At 40.5% G+C, this 24,819-nt stretch overlaps 1 pseudogene across 1 annotated transcript; it reads left to right on the plus strand.

The window, feature by feature from the left end:
* The first annotated feature begins 19,186 nt into the window (after nt 1-19,186).
* On the plus strand, nt 19,187-20,711 carry LOC308511333 (RNA-binding protein FUS-like; annotated as a pseudogene). The gene has a single exon. The product of its transcript is annotated as an RNA-binding protein FUS-like (transcript).
* Nucleotides 20,712-24,819: the final 4,108 nt, after the last annotated feature.

The raw sequence follows: 24,819 nt of genomic DNA on the forward strand, positions 1-24,819 counted from the left end.
AAAGCTTTTGCACAGCAAAGGAAACCATCAACAAAACAACAAGAAAGCCCACTGCACAGGAGAACATATTTGCCAATGATACCACCGATAAGGGTTTAATCTCCAACATTTACAGGGAACTCGAACAACTTAACAAAAAGAAGATAAACAATCCAATAAAAAATGGGCAATGGAGCTAAATAGACACTTTTCGAAAGAGGACATACAGAAGGCCAAAAGACATGAAAACATGCTCAAAGTCACTAATTATATGAGAGATGCAAGTCGAAACAACAATGCGGTATCATCTCACACCTGTCAGAATGGCTATCATCAACAAATCAACAAACAGTAAGTGCTGGAGAGGATGTGGAGAAAAAGGAACCCTCTGCACTGCTGGTGGGAATGCAGACTGGTGCAGCCACTGTGGAGAACAGTATGGAGCTACCTCAGAAGACTAAAAATGGAACTCCCATTTGACCCAGTGATCCCACTTCTAGGAACATATCCCAAGAAGCCAGAATCACCAATCTGAAAGGATATATGCACCCCTATGTTCATAGCAGCACAATTCACCATAGCTAAGATCTGGAAACAGCCTAAGTGCCCATCAGCAGATGAGTGGATTAAAAAACGGTGGTACATCTACACAATGGAATACTACGCTGCGGTAAAAAAGAAGGAATTCTTGCCATTTGCAACAGCATGGATGGAACTGGAGAGCATTATGCTAAGTTAAATAAGCCAGTGAGAGAAAGATAAATACCACATGATCTCACTCATTTGTGGATTATACAGAACAAAATAAACTGATGAACAGGGACAGATCCAAAGACAGAGAAACAGCAATCAGACTATCAATCCCCAGAGGGAAAGTAGGGGAGGGTGGGGGTAAGGGGAAGAGATCAACCAAAGGACTTGTATGCATGCATATAAGCCAAACCAATGGACACGGACAACAGGGGGATGAGAGCATGAGTGAGGGGGGGAGGAGGTTGGAGGTTAATGGGGGGATGAGGACACATTTGTAATACCTTAACCAATAAAGAAATTAAAGATAAAAAAATAAAAATAAATTCATCACTGAGAACAAAGATTCACAAGTGTATGTGGATGAAACCAAAACACTGGTAGGATCTAGGAAGGCAGGGAGAGTTAAGGCAGAGGCATAGAAATTGTTCTTCCCCTCTCTCGTCAATCCATGTCTGTGGTCTTTAAGATAACTTGTTATGTAAAATTATTTATTTATCTAAGATGCACCTACGCTGAATTTATCTGAAAAATAAAAAAGTCAATATTAAGAAAAAAATTGTAAATGGAAGATTATAAGAGAGGGTTTCGAGTGCCAGCAGAAGTTACTGGCGTGCCATGTTTGGCACGCGTGCCAGGGGTTGCCCACCCCTGCCCTAGAATAATTTGAATTGGAGGCCTTGCCCATAGAGATTATCTACAACAGGGGTCCTCAAACTTTTTAAACAGGGGGCCAGTTCACTGTCCCTCAGACCGTTGGAGGGCCAGACTATAGTTAAAAAAAAAAACAACTATGAACAAATTCCTATGCACACTGCATATATCTTATTTTGAAGTAAAAAAACAAAATGGGAACAAATACAATATTTGTATTTGCATGTGGCCCGCGGGCCGTAGTTTGAGGACCCCTGATCTACAACAACCTTTTCCACTCACATATATGACAGGACAAACTTCTCTTTACTAAAGGTCTACTCTTCTTATCACGCTGCAATGACCTTTGAAGCCCCCAAGGCATCTTTCGTCATTCCTAGCTCAGAATGTCTTATATACTCATGTTCCCTTTCTATCTCTGAATCTTTCTTGCATGTGGAGTCTCTTGACTGTATGCAGGGTTCCAATACAAAGGTATGTATAAAATTTGGTTATTTCCTCTTGTCAATCTAATTTGTCTCATGTAGATTTATTAGACCTGCCAAAAAAACCCAAAAAACAACAAAAAACAAAACACCAAAAAAACCTTGAGGATAGAGGAAAGTTTGTTCCTCCTCCACAAAGGTCTTAAAATACCCCCTGAAACACATAGTGGAATTGTTAAAATGCAGGTTTCCTGCTCCTGTTCCCAAAGATGTTGATTCATCTGGACTGAACTTGAGGCCCAGGCATTTACATTTTATTCTTTATACTGTTAATAAGGTGGATTATGCAGATTGATTTTCAAACATGGAATCTGCTTAACATTACATTATTGAATAACCCCACTTGGTTAGGGCGTATTATTCATTTCATATGTTCCTGAATTCTATGCTAGTATATTGTTGAGGATTTTTGAGTCTATAATCATGAGGGATGTTAGTCTACAGTTTGATAGACTGATTTTTTTACTGTCTTTGTCTGGTTTTGGTATCAGGTTGATGCCGGCCTCATAAAATGAGTTGAGAAATATTCCTTTCTCCTCTATTTTCTTAGCGGGGGGAGGTAGGACTGGTATGATTTCTCTTTAAATGTTTGGTAAAATTCACCAGTGAAGCCATCTGGGTCTGGGATTTTCTTTGTAGAATGTTTTAAATTACTAATAAAATTTCGTTAATAATTATGGAACTATTCAGGGTTTAGTTCCATTCAGGTTAACTGAATAGTTCTTCTTGGGTGTGTATTAGTAGTTTGTGGTTTTCAATGAACTGGAACATTTCATCTAAATTATCAAATTTATGTCTGGAGTTGTTGGAATTATTTCCTTATTATTCTTTTGATGTCTGCAATCTCTGCATTGATATCCCCTGTTTCATCCCTGATATTAGTAATTTATGTCTATTTTATTTTTGTCAGCCTTGCCAGAGTGCCAGAGGTCTGTCATGTTCATTGACCTTTTCAAAGAAACTGCTTTAGATTTCATTGCTTTTTTCTATTATTTTTCCGTTTTTCAATTTCATTGATACCTGCTCTTCATCATTTTCTTGTTTCTGCTTTCTTTGGACTTATTTTGTTCTTCTTTCTGTAGTTTCTTGAGGTGGGAGTTTGGATTATTGATTTCAGATCTTTCTTCTCTCCTTATGTAGTTAATGTGTTTCCCTCTCAGCACAGCTTAAGCTGCATCCAGAAATTTTAATTTGTTTTACTTTCATTATTATTCAGTTCAAAGTATTTTTAAATTTCTCTTGACTCTTCTTCATTGACCTATGGATTATTTATAAATCTGTAGCTTAGGTTCCAAGTATTGAGATTTTCCTCTTATCTTTCTGTTAATGATTTCTACTTTGATTCCATTGTAGTCAGAGGACATACTCTGTATGATGTCAATTCTTTTAAATTTACTGAGATTTTTTTTAGAACCCAGGATATGGACCATCTTGGTGAATGTTCTGTGCACACTTGAAAAAAAAATGTGTATTTTGCTGGAGTGGGTAGAGCGTCTTAGAAATATCAATTAGATCTAGCTGGTGATGATGTTGTCGAGTTCTATACCCTTGCTAATTTTGTCTCAGACATCTACATTTTCAACCAGATTTGGGAAAATAATGCCTTCACTTGAGATCCACTGCTCTGGGGACTGAGTAAGGGATGGTGAAAATAAAATTATTTTATTTATTTATTTTTGCTTTTCATTGATTTTATTGGGATGACACTGGTTAACAAAATGATACAGGTTTCAGGTGCATGATTCTACAACACAACATCTGTACACTGTATTGTGTGTTCACCACTCCAAGTCAAGTTTCTGTCCATCATGGTTTATCACCTTATCCCCTCCTCCACCTCCCTCCCCTTCACCAATTACCACACCGTTGCCAGTCCATGATTTTTCTCCCTTTATTTTCTTTTTAGCTCTGCTCCCCCAACCCAGCCCCCCAACCCCTCCTCCACTCCCGATAGCTGTCAGCCTGCTCTCTATTAGTCTGTCTCTATTTTGCTTGTTAGTTCAAAGGGCAGCAGGGAAAAAGACTCCATGAACCCCAGTCTCTCCCACACAGGTACAGAAAGGGAGGGTTTTCACTGACCTAAATAAATCTCCATGTTCCCTGGGACCAAGTATCTGGAATTAGATACATTTAGCTGATGAAGTCTTTCCACCCACAGAGCAGGATGTTAAGATTAATTGGCCTGTAAGAGAGTTGTGATTGGGGAAAGGGAGCACAAGGAGTTGAAGCATTACACTGAAGTTTCTGTTACAATTGTTCCTATTACAACTTTGCCCAAGGCCAGCCATCTGGCTCTGAAAGCCTGTGGGAGCCTGGTAGGAAGGCCCTCAGAATTCTGGCAGCTCCAGGGCATGTGGGAATGAAAGAAACCTTGATGTTCCTGATCTGGGCCTTCACCCCAGGATGGTCCTCCCCAGTCCAATGCCCACGCTCATCTGGGCACAGTTCTCCAGGGTACAGGTTGTCCAGAAGATCAAAGCCAAAGGATCAAAGACAACACTTTCCTTTCCTTCTTCCCTGGAGCAGCAGCAGTAAGGGCCACATGTTCCTCTTAGCAAGTTCTGTGTGTTCACTCCAGCCCCCAAAGCATAATGCCCTCTCCTCCTGTCTGAGCATGGGCCCCCAAACCCCCCCAGTTCCAGCTTCAGTTTTCCCTGGGAGCAGTGGGGTGGTGGTGACAGTGTGAGGAATTGGGAGGGGTGCATGGAGAACCCCAAGTTTTATCCAGATCTCCCATTCCTCATTTTCCTTTCCTCCTCCCAAAGTATGATTGGAACACAGGTATGGGTTCCCAAGGGGGCCAGGTATAGGAAAGGGAAAGGAAGACCAAAAAAGAAAGTGGTCAAACGCAGTGGTTTTTAACTATCAATGGGTCCCAGAGTCTTTTGAAAATTTGATGAAATAGTTTTAGACCTGCTCCTCAGGAAAAAAAAAAATGACCTTGGGTAAGACTCACAGATATGCCTTCAGTTTTACGGTGTTTGCAACCCCTGATGAGTAGTCTTTGGACCCCACTCTAAGAACTTCTGCATTAGAGAAAGTGGCAACCTATATGCCCTGATTCCCCCTCATGTAGCAGAAAGCCTCCTTTCTTTCTGACCTTCATCTTCTTTTTTTTTTTTAAAGGGGAGAGTGATGATTTTTATTTTTATTTTTATTTTTTAATATATTTTATTGATTTTTTATAGAGGGGAAGGGAGAGGGATAGAGAGTTAGAAACATCGATGAGAGAGAAACATCGATCAGCTGCCTCTTGCACACCCCCTACTGGGGATGTGCCTGCAACCAAGATACATGCCCTTGACCAGAATCAAACCTGTGACCCTTGAGTCCGCAGGCTGACACTCTATCTTCTGAGCCAAACCGGTTAGGGCTCCTTCATTTTCTTGAGTGCCCAAGATGATGTCTTATTGTTATATCTGATGAAAAAATAAAAATAAGCAGAATCTTTAAGGGACCCCAAATAGCCAAAACAATATTGAAAAAGAAAAAAAGACTGGAAGACTCACACTTCCTGATTTCAAAACTTATTACAAAGCAATAATAATTAAAACAGTGTGTCACTGACATAAAGACAGACATATACACCAATGGAATAGAAAATAAAGTTCAGAAACTAACCTTCACATACTGGGTCAAATAGGTTTGTTTTTTTAAAATATATCTTTATTGATTTCAGAGAGGTAGAAACATCCACGATGAAAAAGAATCATTGGTAGGCTGCCTCCTGCATGCCCCACACTGGGATCTAGCCCACAATCTAGCCATATGCCCCGAATGGGAATCGAACTATGACCTTCTGGTTCATAGGTCAATGCTCAACTATTGAGCCATGCTGGTCAGATTAGGGTCAAATAGATTTTTTGTTGTTGCTATTTTTTAAGTCTTTATTGTTGAAAATATTACATATGTCCCCTTTGTTCCCCCATTGACCTCTTCCAGCCTGCCCCTGCCCTCTTAGGGTCAAATAGTTTTTAACAAGGGTGCCAAAACAATTCAATGGAGGGGAAAGAACAGTATTTTCAACAAATGGTACTGGGAAAACTGGATATCCACATGCAAAAGAATGAATTTGGACCCTTACCTAACACCATATGAAATTTTAACTCAAATGGATCAAGGACCTATAGGTAAGACCTAAAAAATAAAACTCTTAGAAGAAAACATCAGACAAAACCTTAGATTTGGCAATGAGTTTTTGGATATGACACCAAAGGCACAGTTAAGAAAAGAAAAAAAATAGACAAATTAGGCTCAATGAAAATGAAAAAGTTTTATGTACCAAAAGACAGTATCAACAAAGGAAAAAGGCAAGCCATGGAGTGGAAGAAAATATTTGCAAAACAAGTATCTGTTAAGGCAGTGGTTCTCAATCTGTGGGTCGCGACCCCTTTAGCGGTCAAATGATCCTTTCACAGGGGTCGCCTAAGACCATCCTGCATATCAGATATTTACATTACAATTCATAACAGTAGCAACATTACAGTTATGAAGTAGCAACGAAAATAATTTTATGGTTGGGGGTCACCACAACATGAGGAACTGTATTTAAAGGGCCAGAAGATTAAGAACCACTGTGATAAGGTATTAATTTCCAGACTATACAGAGAACTCCTAAAATTAAGCAACAAACCCAAACCAAAAATGGGCAAAGGACTTGAATAGCCATTTCTCCAAAGAAGATATACAAATGGCCAACAAGCACTTGAAGAGATGCTTAAAATCACTACTCATTAGGGAAATGAGAATCAAAGCCACAATGAGATGCCACTTCACACCCATTAGGATAGCTACCATCAAAAAAACAGAACACAAGTTTTGGCGAGGATGTGGAGAAATTGGAACCTCTGTATACTGTTGGTAGGAATGTAAAAAGGTACAACCACTGTGGAAAACAGTAGGGAGGTTCCTCAAAAAAATTAAAAGTAGAACAACCATCTGACCCAGCAATTCCACTTTTGGGTATATACCAAAAAAAAATGAAAAGCAGCGTCTCAAAGATACATTTGTATACCCATGCTCATTGCAGCATTATTCATAATAGCTAAAACATCGAATCAACCTGAGTGTTTATTAATGGATAAATGGATAAGAAAAAATGTTGGAATACTATGCTGCTGTAAAAAGGAAGGAACTCCTACCATTTGCAACAGCATTGATGGAGCTGGAGAGCATTATGCTAAGTGAAATAAGTCAGCCAGAGAAAGATAAATATCACATGATCTCACTCATTTGTGGATTATAATGAACAACATAAACCGATAAACAAAAACAGATGTAGAGACAGAGAAGCATCCATCAGATGCTCAAAACTCAGAGGGAAGGTAGGGGAGGGTGGGGGGGAGGGGGAGAGATCAACCAAAGGACTTGTATGCATGCATATAAGCATAAGTGATGGATGTGGACAACAAGGGCTGAGGGTGAGGGCAGGATTGGGGGGATGAGAGGACATTGGGGGGATAAGGACACATTTGTAATATCTTAATCAATAAAGGGGAAAAAAGAAAAATGTGGTATATACATACAATGGAATATTATTCAGACTTAAAAAGAAAGGAAATTCTACAATATGCTACAACATAGATGAACCTTAAGAACATTATGTTAAGTGAAATGAGACAGTCATAAAAAGACAAATATTATATGATTCCACTTCTATGAGGGATGTAGAGTAGTAAAAATTATAAAGACATAAAGTAGAATGGTGGTTGCCAGGGGCTTGGAGGAAGGGAAAATAGGGAGTTATTGTTTAATGGATATAGTTTCAGTTTTATAAAATAAAAAGTTATGAGGTTGGATGATGGTGACGGTCAGACATCAATGTAAATGTATTTAGTAAATGAATTATGTATTTAAATGATTAAGATGGCAAATTTTATGTTGTGTATTTTACCACAATTAAAAAAAAAGATAATAGGCAAACAGTAGGCCATAGCACTAGCTATTCACCTAGCACTTGATCACCAAAGAATAATTCTCCCTATTTAGTTTCATGTCCTTCAGCCTACATTTGACATCATTGATTTGTCCTTCCAGTCTGTTGCCATTTGGGCTATTTCCAGGATGCAAAATCCATTGATTTTCAGGTGTTACTGTGTCTAAAAACAGATCCTGATGACTAGAATATCTTCTATGACTTCAAATTTGTGCAAAATAAGTTATAAGGAATTAGTCACAAGGGTGAAAGGGTATTGCAAACTTGAACTTGGTTGCAGCACCAAGGGAACTTAAAGCTTACAAATATATTGGGTTTGGGGTGTAAGAAGAGAAAAAGAGGATTTGATGGGAACTTTGAAACCCTATTGAAAAAAACTTCTGTTTATCCCACAGGAGCAATACAGTGGGCCCTAAAATGAATCTTAAATAATTTTCGATGTCATTTACTTTATACTCTTTAACTGATATATCTCAGGCTTTCTCAAGCAAGACCATTCTTTATGTTATCAGGCAAAAGGAAGAAAAAAATTGACTTGGCTCTCCTGCTTTGTCTCACCTGTCAGCCCACTGAGCATTTTCTCAGGAACATTCCAAGGGCAGTGACTAAGTGAGATCAAGGGCATGATCTGCATTTATCTCTTCCCTTTGCCATGTCCAGATCATTCAGTAACTGTTGTCCCAAACATAAGGCTCCTGCTCAGGCCCAGACAAGTGCAAGTAGTTGTACTCACGTAGCTCTAGCTCCTGGGGCTAGGCGGTATCTCTGAAGGACACAGAAGAATCCATCTATCCGCAGAGTCACTGGCTCTTGCATCAGATTCCTGCTCATATATGCGTATTTCCACCACAATGGAATTCTGTGCTCTACTGGCCCTGAAGGATAAACAAACACTGGTCAAGTTGAGGGAAGCTGTTGGATGCTGTGATACTCTGAAATGTTTGAGACACATAACTTGCACCTTAGGGTACTGGCCTCAGACCCTGGAGCCAGATAAGGCACAATGGGCTCCATTTTATAGAGTATAGTAAATGAAATCATTTCAGGACAAGAGCTCAAATCCATACCATTTTATACCTCACTCAGTTATGCAGTTTCTCTTTAAACATTATTAAAGTTTCATTTATTTTAAAATTGTTGGGGATATTCCCATGGTTCAAAACTAAAAAGATACAAAAAGGCCTTCAGGGAAAAGCCTCCCTTCATGCCTATTCTCACCCAGGTTCCCTTACTGGAGGCCAGTTTCTTCTAAGGGCCTTTCACTGACACTTTGTTTCATTCTTTAGTACAGTATGTCCTCTCCAAGTTTGGATTGGGATTTTTTTCTCAGCATTCTAGCTTGTTCCTGCAAACACAAAAGTGCTTGCTCTTCACTTATAATCAGAGGTTACAAAATAAGTCTTTCTTTTGCAAAGCACTGCTCTACAAAGTTGCTATTGCTTGGACTGCATTTTCAGCAATTTGAATCTTATCAATAAGAACTAATCTTTACAGCCTGCTCTAGGCCCTGTGAGGGACCCCAAGTTGAATAAAGCCTTTGTTACTGCCCTAAGGGAACTTCTTTGTTAATTGGGGACACCGAGTGGCCTATCCAAAATAAATGGCTGGTGGGGGTACATTGGAGATTGGTGGGACTTTATGGAAAGCTTTGAATGCTGAAAGGAGAAATTTTAATTCAATACTGTTGTTCTTCAGTAACCTGGTGTAAATGCCTTATGAATCAGAGTAGATCTAGGCTCCAATGCCATCTCTGTTGCTTGATGAATTTTCATAACCTCTCTGAGACCCAGTTCCTTCCACTGTAATATAAGGATAATCATTTGCTGCCACAGCCTTGTTTTGAGGTCTAGATGAGATGATGAAGATGTAGAACCTGGCATACAATGGGTACTCAAAAAGTGGGTTGATTGTACTTTTTTGTAGGAAGAACTACATGAAATTTTGGCCTACAAGGACTGTGTGTGTGTTGTGTATATTAGAAGTACTGACAGGTTCAGGAGCTCTAAGGAGTGTGAGCAGAGAGGGGGCAGAGGACAAGATGGGAGCATTACCTAATGTGGAAGCTAATGCTGAATCCATGGGGTTGAGCTTCCTCCACTGACCACTAGGATAAGAAATGAGGTGATCTTTGACAGTTCATGAGCTTGATCATGACATGGTAAAATTAATGTTTGACAGGATTCATATAAGAGCAGTTTGGAGGCTGAACTAGAGGCAGAGAGGCCAGGTAAGGCTTGTCATCAAGGTGATAGATTCAGAGACCTGGTGCCTTGGTAAGGATAGAGGAAAGTAATGAATTATTGGTGACCAGAGAACTGCCAGCCAGAGCAACTGGAGCTATGATAATGCCTTTAAGAGAACAAGGGAGCGGGGCTCAGTTTGGAGGGGAAAATAAGGTGGTACATGCCAGATGTGTCCTTGGGACAGCAAGACATCTAAGTGGGAAAAAAAACCCTCCTTTGGAGTAGGTAGCTTCCTGTTAATGGAAGGAATGCAGCTGAAAAGGTTACATACCCCTAGGGAATGTTGAGACAGAGCAGATCACACTGGGCCAAATCTTCAGTTTCCTGATCCTCCAATATTTTCAACATAAGAAATCTGCCTAAAAGGAGAGGGAGAGAAGCAGACTGTGTCTTTCGATGTTGACTTGAGATTAGCAACTGTCTGATTGCCATGGTGACGAGGACGAGGAACATGATGCTTTTGCCATTAAGCATATCTTAGGGTTGTGTTCTTTTGTGTTGCCTGGTAACAAGTGTTCTGAGCATCTCTGTGTGCCTAAGTCTGAACCAGGTGAGGGATGGACCTGGGGCTGCACCTGACAGGCTGTGTAAGTCGATTTAGGAGGCCTCAGTTATACCATACTGCCTGGTAGCACTGGCCCTGGGCTCAGCACCATTTCTCCCTGGATTAAGGGAGAAAGAAGAGCCCTCCATGATACCCACTTTTCAAGTCCTCATTACTCTGGATGCATTCCTAACTCTTATGTCTTGATGGTCTGAGTGGCATCTTTTCTTATGCTTGATGCCCAGAAGATGAGGCAGACAAAAGTGCTCAGAGCTAATACTGAGACATGACATAGAGATCAGAGAGGCTACATGTTGTCTGATTCCAATTGTCTGAAATATCCAGAATAGACAAATCCATAGAGACAGAAAACAGATTAGTGGTTGCCAGGGGCAGGGGGAGGAGGGAATAGAGAGTGACTGCTAATGGGTACAGGCTTTCCTTTTGGAGTAATGAAATGTTACAGAATTAGATAGTGGTGATGGTTGAACAACTCTGTGACTATCCTAAAAAACACTGAATTGTATACTTTAAAGGAATAAGCATTATATGTGATTTATAGCTCAATAAAGCTGTAATGTGTTATATTTTTAATCTTCACCCAAGGGTATTTTTCCTTTGAATGTTAGAGAGAATGGAAGGAAAGGAGGGATGGAGAGAGAGGAAGAATGAGAGAGAGAGAGAGAGAGAGAGAGAGAGAGAGAGAGAGAGAGAGAGAGAGAGATTGGTTTTCTCCCAAATTCACTTGACTGGGTGGGGATAGAACCTGTAACCCAGGTATGTGCCCTTGACCAAGAATCTAACCAGCGACCCTTCAGTGTGCAGGCCAACTCTGTAACAACTGAGCCACACTGACCAGGGCAATAAAGCTGTTAATTTTTTAAATATTTTTTATTGATTTTGATTTTTTAGAGAGAGAGATAGAAACATCAATGAGAGAGAAACGTAGGTTGGCTGCTTTCTGTATGCCCCCTACTAGTGACCAACCCCACAACCTGGACATGTGTCCTGACCAGGAATGGAACCAGTGACCTCTTGGTGCATGGGATGACATTCAATCCACTGAGCAACATCAGGCAGGCAAGCTGTGTGTGTGTGTGTGTGTGTGTGTGTGTGTGTGTGTGTGTGTGTTTAATGATCAGGTAGATTTCTGTATTCATGTCTCATATGCAACCCATATATATGTATACACTGAGAGGTGGCTGTATTTTCACTGTCAAATCTCTCTTAAGACTTGGTATTACTACATTAATCCTTACCAATTGTCTTATGTTTTCTAAATTCTCCTTTGCTAAAACTAAAAAGCCATGGAAATGGGGTAAAGAGGGGTAGGTGGAGGGCTGTTTACTCTTATTATGAGGGTTTAAATGAAACATACCAATGTGCCTCAGTGGTTGAGCATTGACCTATGAACCAGGAGGTCATGGTTGGTTCCTGGTCAGGGCACATGCCAGGGTCGAGGGCTCAATCCCCAGTAGGGGGTGAGCAGGAGGCAGCTGATTGGTGATTTTCATCATTGATGTTTCTATTTCTCTCTCCCTCTCCCTTCCTCTCTGAAATCAATAAAAAAAATTTTTTAAGAAACCTACCAAAACAAAAGCCCAACAAACCCATGAAAGTGACTAGTATATATACTTGACATAACCTCAGGTTTCATTGGCCTTGACAGTACCGCAGAGGAATCTTGACATAAGCATAAAGTGTGTTCACCCCATTTCCCTGGGATTCTAAGAATGAACATGTTTTTTCTCAACATCTGACCAACATTTGAGTCATCTCCCCCATTTGACTGTGCAATCAATATTGTTTTCAATGCATGGCTCAGCACACATCCTCATCCATACTGCAGTGGAAATTTCCCCTCAGAGCTATATGAAATTCAGTTCAACAAATGTTTGACACAGCCACCAACATTGGGGTCTGCCCCAAGAACCTAGAGAACCAATGTAGACTATATTTGGAAAGCCCCCAGGACCTAGGCATGGCTCTACCACTAAATGTGTGACCTTGGTTAAATCTTGCTCCATGAGTTCCCCCCACCTCACCCCCGCCCCATTCTGGTACATGTCCTTTGTAAAATGAGGGAGAGGAGTGTGACAAATTGCTATCTAAGGGTCTTTCCAACTTGGCCATCTTATGGTTTATAGAACCAGAGCTAATGAGGTGTATTAACTGAGAAGAGTAGCCAGGAGGGGTTTAATGCTGAGAGTAGAATTGAGAATTAGTGAGGTATTTCCAGAGGCCAAGAAAAGAGGGGCAGGAAGCAAAATGATGTGGTGGGTTCAGTTTCAAGTTCATATAGGCTGATTTCCATGGAGAAAGAAACTGGTGATTTGGAGGGTATTTATGCTTGCCCTGGATTAAGAAACAAGCCAAGAGAAATGGGGCTTGTTTTTGTGACTGTTTAGGAACTTTTCTTAAGTTTATAATGGTTAAAATAACTCCAGGGGGGTTGACCTCAGAAGTTGTCTGTGTTTTAGGGGTGTTAGGAACTGGAAAACTCCTTTGCCACGCCCCCCCCCACATCGAATACCTCATTTTCTAGCTTACTATTATAAATCCAAAACAAAATCAAGCAAAAAGCCCACACACAATCAACAAATCTCAGGAATCATATTAACATTAATGGAGGAGGGGCTTACTGCCAGGGTCTGTATCGAGAACTTTATTGCCATCCCATATCTCATTTAATCCTCCCAAAAATTCTCTGAGGTAGGGACTATTAATGGGCACGTCCTGCAGATGAGGAAATTGAGGCACCTAGTTTGTGCTCAGCACTCTTCTAGAAACTCTGGGGGATATAAGAAAGAAAAGGAATGGGAGAGGACATTCCCTAAAATCCGGTCTGGTTCTGTTAACGAAAATTGTCTATTACAAAGTCACTGAAAAAGATCCACAAGAGCTGAAGGAGAGCATAGATTGTTTACTAGTGGTAAGTTCTCATTTCCTAACTTGTGGACAAATTTTCAATTTTTCTATGTTCCAGTACAAAGAGAACCATGACTTGTCTATTGCAATTTATGTAGGAGATTGAATGTACCCTCAACAGTTTTATCATGCCTCCTGCAATTACCATCTTTCACTCTCTGAAAAGCAGAGGGGTGGCATGTGACCTTCTGTCTCCATGACGCTTGAATACCAGGCTTTGCCTCCAGGAAGAAATGGACACCTTCCCAGGGAGAAGAGGGTATGTATTTCCAAAAATGGAAGGAATAAAGTTTAACACAGCCCGGCCTCCCCCACTATCCTGCCCTGGCTCTGACCCCAGGCAGGGTCAAGAGCAGCCCACCCACTCTTCAAACACATTGTGTTCTTTCCATCTCTGTGCCTTTGGACAGGGTGTTCTCAAGGCCTCTCAATCTATTCTCCTTCTCCACAGACAAGTTCCAAATTTAGGCAAAATCCAGCTCAAATATTGTGGCTGCATCTTGTGAACCCCATTGCCCTTGCATCCCATTCCCCTGTCACTAGCAGATTGTATTTCTTTCCCTTTCTCCTGGGCATCAATGAGAGGACTGGAGTAAAGCATAGTACGGCCAGTATGTGCATGGAAGACTCCCCAGGTAGGCCCATCTTTTCAACTACATACCCTCCCCAAACACACACACACACACACACACACACACACACACACACACACACAGCCCATCTTGCATGCATCTTACAGAAGACAGTAGAGTATTGCAGTTAAATAGGTAAACTCAGGATCCACACAGCCTGAGTTTCAGACCCAGCTTTGTCACTAACTGAATGACCTTGGGAAAGTAACTAACCCATTCTGTGACTCAGTCATCTCATCTATACAATGGGAACAATAGTACTTCTCTCACAGAGTCATTTTAAGGATTAAGTGCGAGGGGGAAAAATTATATATATATTGCACAGCACAGTGTGTAGCATATAGTAATTGCTCAATCAATGGTATTAAGTATTATTATTGCACAGAGTTTGATACATAAAGAATGCCAAGTACATTTTTCAGTGAATATCTAAATGGTTCACACAGTAGGGCTTTAGGGGCTTAAATTAGGGAGAGGTCAGAGAAAATTGGGCTACTCAAGGAAGCTGCTTATACTGACCTCAGTATTATCTCTCACTGCACCTTGTTCTTTTCCTTCAATGCACATATCACAATTTGTCATTATACATGTATTTGTTTACTTGTCTGGTACCTCTCTCAATCAACTAAGACCAAGGCCCATGTGTTTCCACCACCACTGTATCTCCTATACCTGGAACTGTGCTCAAGAAATATTCATTGAGCCGAAACTGGTTTGGCTCAGTGGATAGAGCGTCGGCCTGCGGACTGAAGGATCCCAGGTTCGATTCTGGTCAAGGACATGTACCTTGGTTGCGGGCACACTCCCAGTAGGGGGTGTGCAGGAGGCAGCTGGTCGATGTTTCTCTCTCATCGATGTTTCTGACTATCTCTCTCCCTTCCTCTCTGTAAAAAATCAATAAAATATATTTTTTTAAAAAAGAAATATTCATTGAATTAATGAATAAATGAAAGAAGAATTTAGGGCACATGTGGGATTCGGGTGGTCTCAAGGGATGGGTAACAGTTGATTAGGTAGGTAAGAAGGCTTCCAAATGGAAGGAAATCTTGAGAAAGCTGAGCATGTATGAGGCACTCAGGGGAATACAGCCAGTAGGTCCATTTAGCTGGAAGAGCAAGAGACTGCTTGCATAGCTCAGCTTGTATGGAAGGGGTCGGGTAGTGAGGTAGAACGGCTTTGAACACCAGGCCACTTAGGGATTCATTCTTTTGGCCAAGGTTTTGGCCTCTATCAAATATTCCTAGGAAAGATATGTATTATCAGCTAAGTCCAACTGGGTATGCATTCATTTACTTGCTCTTTGCCTTAGGGAAAATTTTTCTAGAGTGAAAATGATAATAACAGGAGACCACTGGAAAGACGAAATAGTGCCCTAGAGATGACCCAAAAGCATATAAAGAGGGGGGTTAAGACAAACCTTATCTACCTCCAGTGTTGCCTTCGTCTGGAACCTGAACCCCAAACTGTTTATAGTTTGTTTCATAAAAAGAAAAAATGACTCTTCTTTTTTTTTATTATTAGATAAGGTATTACAAATGTGTCCTCATCCCCCCCCTTTAAGCCCCAACCTCCCCCACACACACAATGACTCTTCTTTATAAGAGGTGTGGACAAGAAGTAGGTGTGCCTGTGTGACAATGAGAGGCTTTTGATTACTAATTAAATCTCTATTTTTTATAGGTCTATTTAATTTTTCCGTTTCTTCTTGAATCAATTTTGGTAATATGTGTGTTTCTGGGAATCTGTCCATTTCACCTACGTTATCTAATTTATTACCATACATTTTTCTGGTATTAAAAATCCTTTGGGGAACACTTGTGCACTGCTGGTGGGAATGCAGACTGGTGCAGCCACTATGGAAGACAGTATGGAGTTTCCTTAAAAAACTGAAAATGGAACTCCCATTTGACCCTGTGATCCCACTCCTAGGAATATATCCCAAGAAACCAGAAACACCAATCAGAAAGGATAGATGCACCCCTATGTTCACAGCAGCACAATTCACCATAGCTAAGATCTGGAAACAGCCTAAGTGCCCATCAGTAGATGAATGGATTAGAAAACTGTGGTACATCTACACGATGGAATACTATGCTGCTCTAAAAAGGAAGGAACTCTTACCATTTGCAACGTCATGGATGGAACTGGAGAGCATTATGCTAAGTGAAATAAGCCAGTCAATGAAGGAAAAATACCACATGATCTCACTCATTCATGGATAATAGAGACCATTATAAACTTTTGAACAATAATAGATACAGAGGCAGAGCTGCCTCAAACAGATTGTCAAACTGCAGCGGGGAGGCCGGGGAGGGTTGGGGGGCAGGAGGTAGGGGGGTAAGAGATCAACTAAAGGACTTGTATGCATGCATATAAGCATAACCAGTGGACATAAGTCATTGGGGGATAGGGGAGGCTAGGGGACTGTCTAGGGCGGGGGGATAAAATGGACACATATGTAATACCCTTTGTAATACTTTAAGCAATAAATTAAAAAAATAAAATTTAAAAAAATCCTTTGGAAAAATCATTTTTGGTAACTGCATAACATTCTATTGTTTGGCTGCACCATAGTTTATTTAACCATTTCCCTAATGGTTCTCTTAGGGCTGAAATGAATGTCTTTGTACAAACCTATTTCCTTAAGATAAATTTGTAGATATGGAATTTCTAAGAAAAAAGGTCGGAACTCTTCCAAAGACTCTTCATGCATGCTGCCAAATTGCCATTCAGCAAGGCCAGACCAATTTGTCCTCCTTGTCAGTATATGGAAGTGCTTTGTAATATTAGGGGATTATGACTTTTTTAAAAATATATATTTTATTGATTTTCCACAGAAAGGAAAGGAGAGGGATAGAGAATCAGAAACATCGATGAGAGAGAAACATCGATCAGCTGCCTCCTGCACACCCTCCGCTGGGGATGTGCCCGCAACCAAGGTGCATGCCCTTGACCGGAATTGAACCCGGGACCCCTCAGTCCGCAGGCCGACGCTTTATCCCCTGAGCCAAACCGGTCAGGGCATAGGGATTATGACTTTTAAGCATCTTTGATGATTTGGTAGGTGGGAGATGCTCTCTTATTTTTAGCTGTCATTTTAAAATTTCAAGTGAGACCAAAATTGTTAATGTTTTATTACCCATTTGTGTTTCTTCATATGTGATTACTCTGTTTAGTTTTTTTGTGCATTTGTTGTTTGCTCTTTTAGTGTCTTTCTAATTGATTTACAACATCTCTATTAATTGTTTATATTTATTGGAAGAATTTTCAGAGATATTTTTGCCTTTTATCTTGTTTATGCTGTTTCTTGATATTCAGAAGATTTAATTTTTATGTAGGCATACCAGTCAATTTCTTTTTGTGATCTCTTCTATCACATGTATGCCAAAAAGCACTTCCTAATCCAGGAATTGGATGGATAATCTCATTTTCTCCATTTTGAAAATTTATCTTTTACACAGGCAGAATTTATTTCAGTGTGTATGATGTGATTATTTTCCCAAGTCACAAATCACCTTAGTACTGTTTATGGAATCACCTTTTCCTTTCCCATTGCTCTGTGATCTTTACCTTATAAATTCATATGTTTTTAAGTGTACATATGTACATACATATGTTTTGTTTTTTCGAGGCTGTTTGTTATGTTCCATTGATCTCTCTCTTCTTGCACCACTGTCACACTGTTTTAAATGCTATGGTTTTATAGTATATTTTGATAGCATTACTCCTCTGACTCAAACTTTTCTTAGCTGTTTATGTAAGTTTACTGTCCCACATAAATATTACAATCATTTTGTTAAGAGGACTGCTTCCCTCCAGAGCCTACCTAAATTATCCAACTTGGAGGCTGCCTAAATCACCTCTCTGGCTCATTAGACAGCATCCTCAGAAGGAACAATGAGCCAGGCTCCAATAATGCCTTTAGTTTACATACCTTCTTTAGCTCCTAGCAGCGGTTCTCAACCTGTGGGTCGCGACCCCTTTGGCGGTCGAACGACCCTTTCACAGGGGTCGCCTAAGGCCATCCTGCATATCAGATATTTACATTATGATTCATAACAGTAGCAACATTACAGTTATGAAGTAGCAACGAAAATAATTTTATGGTTGGGTCACAACATGAGGAACTGTATTTAGAGGGCCAGAAGGTTGAGAACCACTGTGAGAGAGAAGTAAAGAAGGAGAATATTTTGGCCACACATCTCTGAAGAGCTGAAATAAAAAAGAATACTTTATTATGCCAACCACTTTCAAAGTCTATTTTTCCCTCTCTCCAAGGTGGAATTATTCTCTCAAGTGACACTTTTTTTAATTTAATGTACTTTAATTTTATTATTAACATTATAAAATTACATCTATAAATGTTCTTGGGTTTGTCTCTCTCTGTGTGGAATATGAACTTTTTACTTAGCCTCTCTGGGTTGTAATTACCTCATCTATAAAATGGCAATAGTGACCTCCTCATGCAACTTGCCTGGCTCAGAATTTGGCTCAGAGTAGGCAATCAATAAATGACCACTGTAGCATAATTATGAGAGGTAGTAGAGCATATGGATTAAGATTACAGGCACTGGGGACAGACTTCTTGGGTTCAAATCTTATCTTCACCACTAATTAATTTTCTGATCTTGAACAAGTTACTTAACCTGAACATGCTTTGGTTGCCTCTTCTGCAAAATGCAGGTAATGGAAGTATCTGCTTCATTGGGTGAAAGGAAGTTCATCCTATAAAACACTTAGAACAGTTTCTGGCACATATTAGTCACTCAATTAACGTTAGTCATTCCTATTGACTAGTGGTGCCCTTAGTGGTGGTGTTACTGATAATGTTAAACTTGGTTATTTGGGCGCACAATCAAGAATGTATTACCTAATACCACCATCTATTGCTTCTTTTCAGAAATTCCAAATCTATCCTTCACACAACAGTCATTTGGTTGGGAGAATATCTTAAAAAATAATAACAGTCCTTGAGACGTTGATGCTCTATGATGTGGGAATTTGTGGCGTGTCGGCCTGTGTGCACATGCGCCAACATGGTCTCAAATGACTATACCCAGCAAGCAACCCAAAGCTATGGGGCCTACCCCACCCAGCCTGGGCAGGGTTATTCCCAGCAGAACAACCAGCCCTATGGACAACAGAGTTATGGTGGCTATAGCCAGTCTGGGGACACTTCAGGCTATGGCCAGAGCACCTATGGTTCTTATGGACAGACCCAGGACACAGGCTAGGGTACTCAGTCAGCTCCCCAGGGATATGGCTCAAACGGTGGCTATGGCGGTGGTCAGAGTTCTCAGTCATCTTATGGGCAGCAGTTTTACCCTGGCTATGGCCAGCAGCTGGCTCCTAGCAGCACCTCAGGAAGTTAAGGTAGCAGTTCTCAGAGCAGCAACTTTGGGCAGCCCCCGAGTGGGGGCTATGGTCAGCAGTCTAGCTGTGGTGGATAGCCACCAGCTATGGACAGCAGAAAAGCTCCTAGAATCCTCCTCAGGGCTATGGACAGCAGAACCAGTACAACAGTAGTAGTGGCAGTGCGGGTGGTGGAGGAGGTAACTATGGCCAAGATCAGTCCTCCATGAGTGGTGGCAGCAATGGCAGCATTATGGCAATCAGGACCAAAGTGGTGATGGTGGCAGTGGCTATGGTGGAGGCCAGCAAGACCATGGGGGACAAGGCCGGGGTGGTGGCGGTGGTTACAACTGAAGCAGTGGTGGCTATGAATCCAGAGGTCTTGGAGGTGGCCACGGAGGTCGAGGGGCATGGGCAGAAGTGACCTTGGTGGTTGCAGTAAATTTGGTGTCCCTCAGGACCAAGGATCTTGTCATGACTCTGAACAGGATAATTCAGACAACAATACCATCTTCATGCAAGGTCTGGGTGAGAATATTACAATTGAGTGTGTGGCTGATTATTTCGAGCAGAATGGTATTATTAAGACAAACTAAAAACAGGATAACCCATGTTTAATCTGTACACAGACAAGGAATGGAGCAAGCTGAAGAGAAAGGCAATGGTATCATTTGATGACCCACCTTCTGCTAAAGCAGCTATTGACTGGTTTGATGGTAAAGAATTATCTGGGAATCTATCAAGGTTTCATTTGCTACTCGGCGTGCAGATTTTAATCGAGGTGGTAGCAATGGTCATGGAGGCCAAGGATGAGGAGGACCCATGGGCCGTGGAGGTTATGTAGGTGGTGGCAGTGGTGGCAGTGACCGAGGAGGATTCCCAAATGGAGGTGGTGGTGGCAGCGGAAGACAGCAGCGAGCTGGGGACTGGAAGTGTCCTGTGAGAACATGGACTTCTCTTGGAGGAATGAATGCAACCATGTAAGGCCCCTAAACCGGATGGTTTAGGACAGGGATATATGGGGGATAGCTATGGAGATGATCATTGTGGAAGCAGAAGAAGCTATGATCAGGGTGGCTATGGAGGTCATGACAGGGACCATGGGGGCTTCCAAGGGGCCGGGGTGCTGGGGACAGAGGTGGCTTTGTCCTTGGCAAGATGGACTCCAGGGGTGACCACAGACAGGATCACAGGGAGAGGTCATATTAGCCTGCCTCCTGAAGTTCTGGAACAGCTTTACTTCTATACCCAGTGTGACACTCGTTATTTTGTAACTTTCCAACTCCTGATGCACCCACAGTTTTTTGTGTCCGACTATGTGATTGTAACTATATATCTGGTTCCCATTATAAACCATTTTAGTTTATAAAAATAATGATAAGATTCATTTTTAGGAATACAAAAATTGGGGAGCCCTGGCCAGTGTGGCTCAGTTGGTTGGAGTATTCTTCATGCACCAAAAGGTGGAAGGTTTGCTTCCTGGTCAGGGCAAATACCCAGGTTGTGGGTTTGGTCCCTGGTCAGGGCACTTATGGAAGGTAGCCGTTCAATCTCTCTCCTCCTCCTCCTCCTCCACTTCCTCCTCCTCCTCCTCCTCCTCCTCCTTCTTCTAAAAGCAATTAAAACTTTTTTTTAAATGGCAGTAAATATCATGATTTCAATTTTTCTGTAGACTGTCTGGCCTTATATTTATAGCAATCAGTGTTCTTGGTTGCAAACAACAGAAACCGACTCTGGATGAATTAAGCAAACTTTTTAGCATTTCACAAAATCAACAGGATGGCAGATTAACCAGCCCAGGGAAATGAGAAAGAGACAAGGGAGGCTTGTCAGTGAGGACTCTAGTTAAGGTCATGTCACAGGGCCACTTTGGTTAATATGTCACCACTGGCCAACTGCTACCTCCATCTCCTCTAGTTATCATCACAACAAAACACTGATGCCTCTGGACTGCACTGATCCAACATTGGCTTCTGGGGCCTCTGCTAGATGTAGTTTCTATTAATGAATTCAAAACTACCTCTTTTTGTATAAATCTCTCAAAATTCAAAGTCTTTGATGAGAGCCTGGGTCTGCTCTTGGTTCCCTAACCAGCTAGGGCGTGTGAAGATACATGTGCTTCCCTTAGTTTCCATGGTGGGAGGTGAGTCCTTGCCTGCATGATTCACAATGGATTACCTCCAAAAAGAAAAGAGTTTGGATAATCACCTCAGGTAGGGTTGCCAGATAAAATACAGGACACAGTGAAATTTGAATTTTAGAAAAGCAATGAGTGCTTTTTTATAAGTATGCAAACATTGCATGGAACATAGCAAAAAAAAAAAGCTAAAAAACAATTATGCCTAGTTTAAGTGAGAAGGGCACAGTGAAATTAATACTCTCAACTATTGCGAGTTGGTTTATCCATTAGTATACCCCCGCATATCAGGGTTCTCCAGAAAAACAGACCAATAGGATTTATTATAAGGAATTGGCTCACGTGATCATGTAGTCTGAGAGGTCTCATAATCAACCATATGCAAGCTGGAGACTCAAGAGAGCCAATGGTATAGTTCAGTTCGAGTCTGGAGAAAGCTTGAGAACCAGGGGAGCTAATGGTGTAAGTCCCAGTCCAAAGTCAGGAGAAGACCAATGTTCCAGCTCAGCAGGTGGACAAGAAGCAGTCATTCTATTTAGGTCCTCAATGGATTGGATGGTGCCCACCCAGATTGGGGAGTGCAATCTATTTTACTGAGTCCACCAATTTAAAAGCTAATCTCATCTGACAACACCCTCACAGACACACCCAGAAATAATGTTTAATCTGGGCACCCTGTGGCCCAATCAGGTTGACACATAAAATCAACCATCACACCAAGTTCATGAAAAAATATTCACAACTTCTGACCCAATAATTCTTTTTTTCAAAATTTTATTTTAAAATTTTTATCTTTATTTATTAAATTGATTGGGGTGACATTGGTCAACATGAACATATAGGTTTCAGGTGTGGGTTTCTATGTTACAAGATTGGTATATTGCACTGTGTGCCCACCACCCAAAATCAAATTTCCTGTCACCTTATATTAAGACCCCCTTCTGCCCCACCCGCTTCCCTTTGGCAACCACCACACTGCTGTTTATGTTCATGAGGTTCAGTTTTATATCCCACATATGAGTGAAATCATATAGTTCTTAGCTTTTCCTGACTGACTTATTTCACTTAGCATAATGTTCTCAAGGTCTATCCATGTTGTTGCAAATGGCACTATTTCATCCTTTCTTATGACTGAGTAGCATTCCATTGTGTACATGTGCCACATCTTCTTTATCCAGTCCTCTATTGCAGGGCACTTTGGTTGTCTCCATGTCTTGGCCACCATGAATAATGCTGCAATGAACATAGGGATATATGTGTATATATATATAATCTTTGTGAATATATGATTTTGAGTTTTTCAGGTATATACCCAGGAGAGGGGTTGCTGGGTCCTTTGGTATCCTACTTTTTTGAGGAATTACTAAACTGCTTTCCATAGTGGTTGTACCAGTGAACATTCCCACCATCAGTAAATAAGGCTCCTCTTTTTTCCCCCGCAACCTCTCCAACACTTGTTATTGCTTGTCTTGTTGATAATGACCACGCTAACAGGTATAAGGTGATATCCCATTGTAATTTGATTTGCATTTCCCTGATTGCCAGTGAGGTTGAATCTTTTCATATATCTATTGGCTGTTCCCATGTCTTTTTGGGAGAGGTCTTCTGCCCACTTTTTGATTGGATTGTTTGGTATTGAGTTTTACGAATTCTTTATATATTTTGGAAATTAAACCTTTGTCGGAGTTACTGTTTGAAAATATCATCTTCTATCTGGTTGGCTGCCTGTTTGTTTTGCTGCCAGTTTCTTTTGCTGTGCAGAAGCTTTTGAGTTTGATATAGTCCCATTCATTTAATTTTGACTTTACTTCCCTTGCCTTTGGGGTCAAGTTCATAAAATGTTCTCTACAACCCGGGTCCATAAGTTTGGCAGCTATACTTTCTTCTATGTAACTTACTGTTTCAGGTCTTATATTTAGGTCTTTGATCCATTTTGAATTAATTTTTGTACATGAGGACAAACTGTAATCCAGTCTCATTTATTTGCATGTGGCTTTCTAGTTTACCCAGCACCACTTACTGAAGAGACTATCTTTACTCCAATGTGCATTTCTGTCTCCTTTGTCAAAAAGTATCTGTCCATATACATGTAATTTTATAGCTGGGCTCTCAGGTCTGTTCCACTGATCTGTGTGTCTGTTTCTCTGCCAATACCATGCTGTTTTGATTGTCATAGCTTTATAGTATAATTTGAAGTCAGGTAGCGTGAGGCTTCCAGCTTCGTTCTTTTTTCTCAGGTTTGCTTTGGCTATTCGGGGTCTTTTATGGTTCCATACAAATCTGATGATTTCTCCTTCTATTTCTTTTAAAAAATGATACTGGGATTTTGATGGGGATGGCATTAAATCTGTATATTGCTTTGGGTAATATGGCCATAACTATGTTGATTCTTCCAGTCCATGAACATGGGATATTTTTCCATTTTGTAGTGTCTTTTTCAATCTCTTTTAATAATGCTTTGTAATTTTCAGTATATAGGTATTTCACTTTCTTTGTTAAGTTTATTCCTAGGTATTTTATTCTTTTGGTTACAAATGCAAAAGGATTTTTTTCATTTCTTTTTTTGAAGTTTTGTTGTTAGTATACAGGAAGGTGATGAATTTTTGCACATTGATTTTGTATCCTTCAACTTGACTGTATTTGTTTATTGTTTCTAATAGTTTTTTTGCTGGAGTCTTTAGGGTTTTCTATATACAAAATCATGTTATCTGCAAAAAGTGACAATTTGACTTCTTTCTTTCCTATTTGGATGCCTTTTATTTATTTCTCTTGCCTTATTGACCTAACTAAGACTTCCAGAACTATCTTGAATAAGAGTAGTGAGAGTAGACATCCTTGTCTTGTTCCTAATCTTAGAGGAAAAGCTTTCAATTTTTCGCCACTGACTATAATATTAGCTGAGAGTTTATCATATATGGCCTTTATTATGTTGAAATAATTTCCTTCTATTCCTATTTTATTGAGTGTTTTAATCACAAATGGATGTTGTATCTTATCAAGTGCTTTTCCTGCATCTATTGATAAGATCATATGATTTTTATCCTTTCTTTTGTTAATGTGGTGTATTACATTGATTGGTTTGTGTAAGTTGAACCATCCTTGTGCCCCACTTGATTGTGATGTATTCGTTTTTGGATGTACTGTTGCATTCAATTTGCTAGTATTTTGTTTAGGATATTT

Source organism: Myotis nattereri (assembly GCF_964212035.1).
Source record: "Myotis nattereri genome assembly, chromosome: X".
NCBI lineage: Eukaryota > Metazoa > Chordata > Mammalia > Chiroptera > Vespertilionidae > Myotis > Myotis nattereri.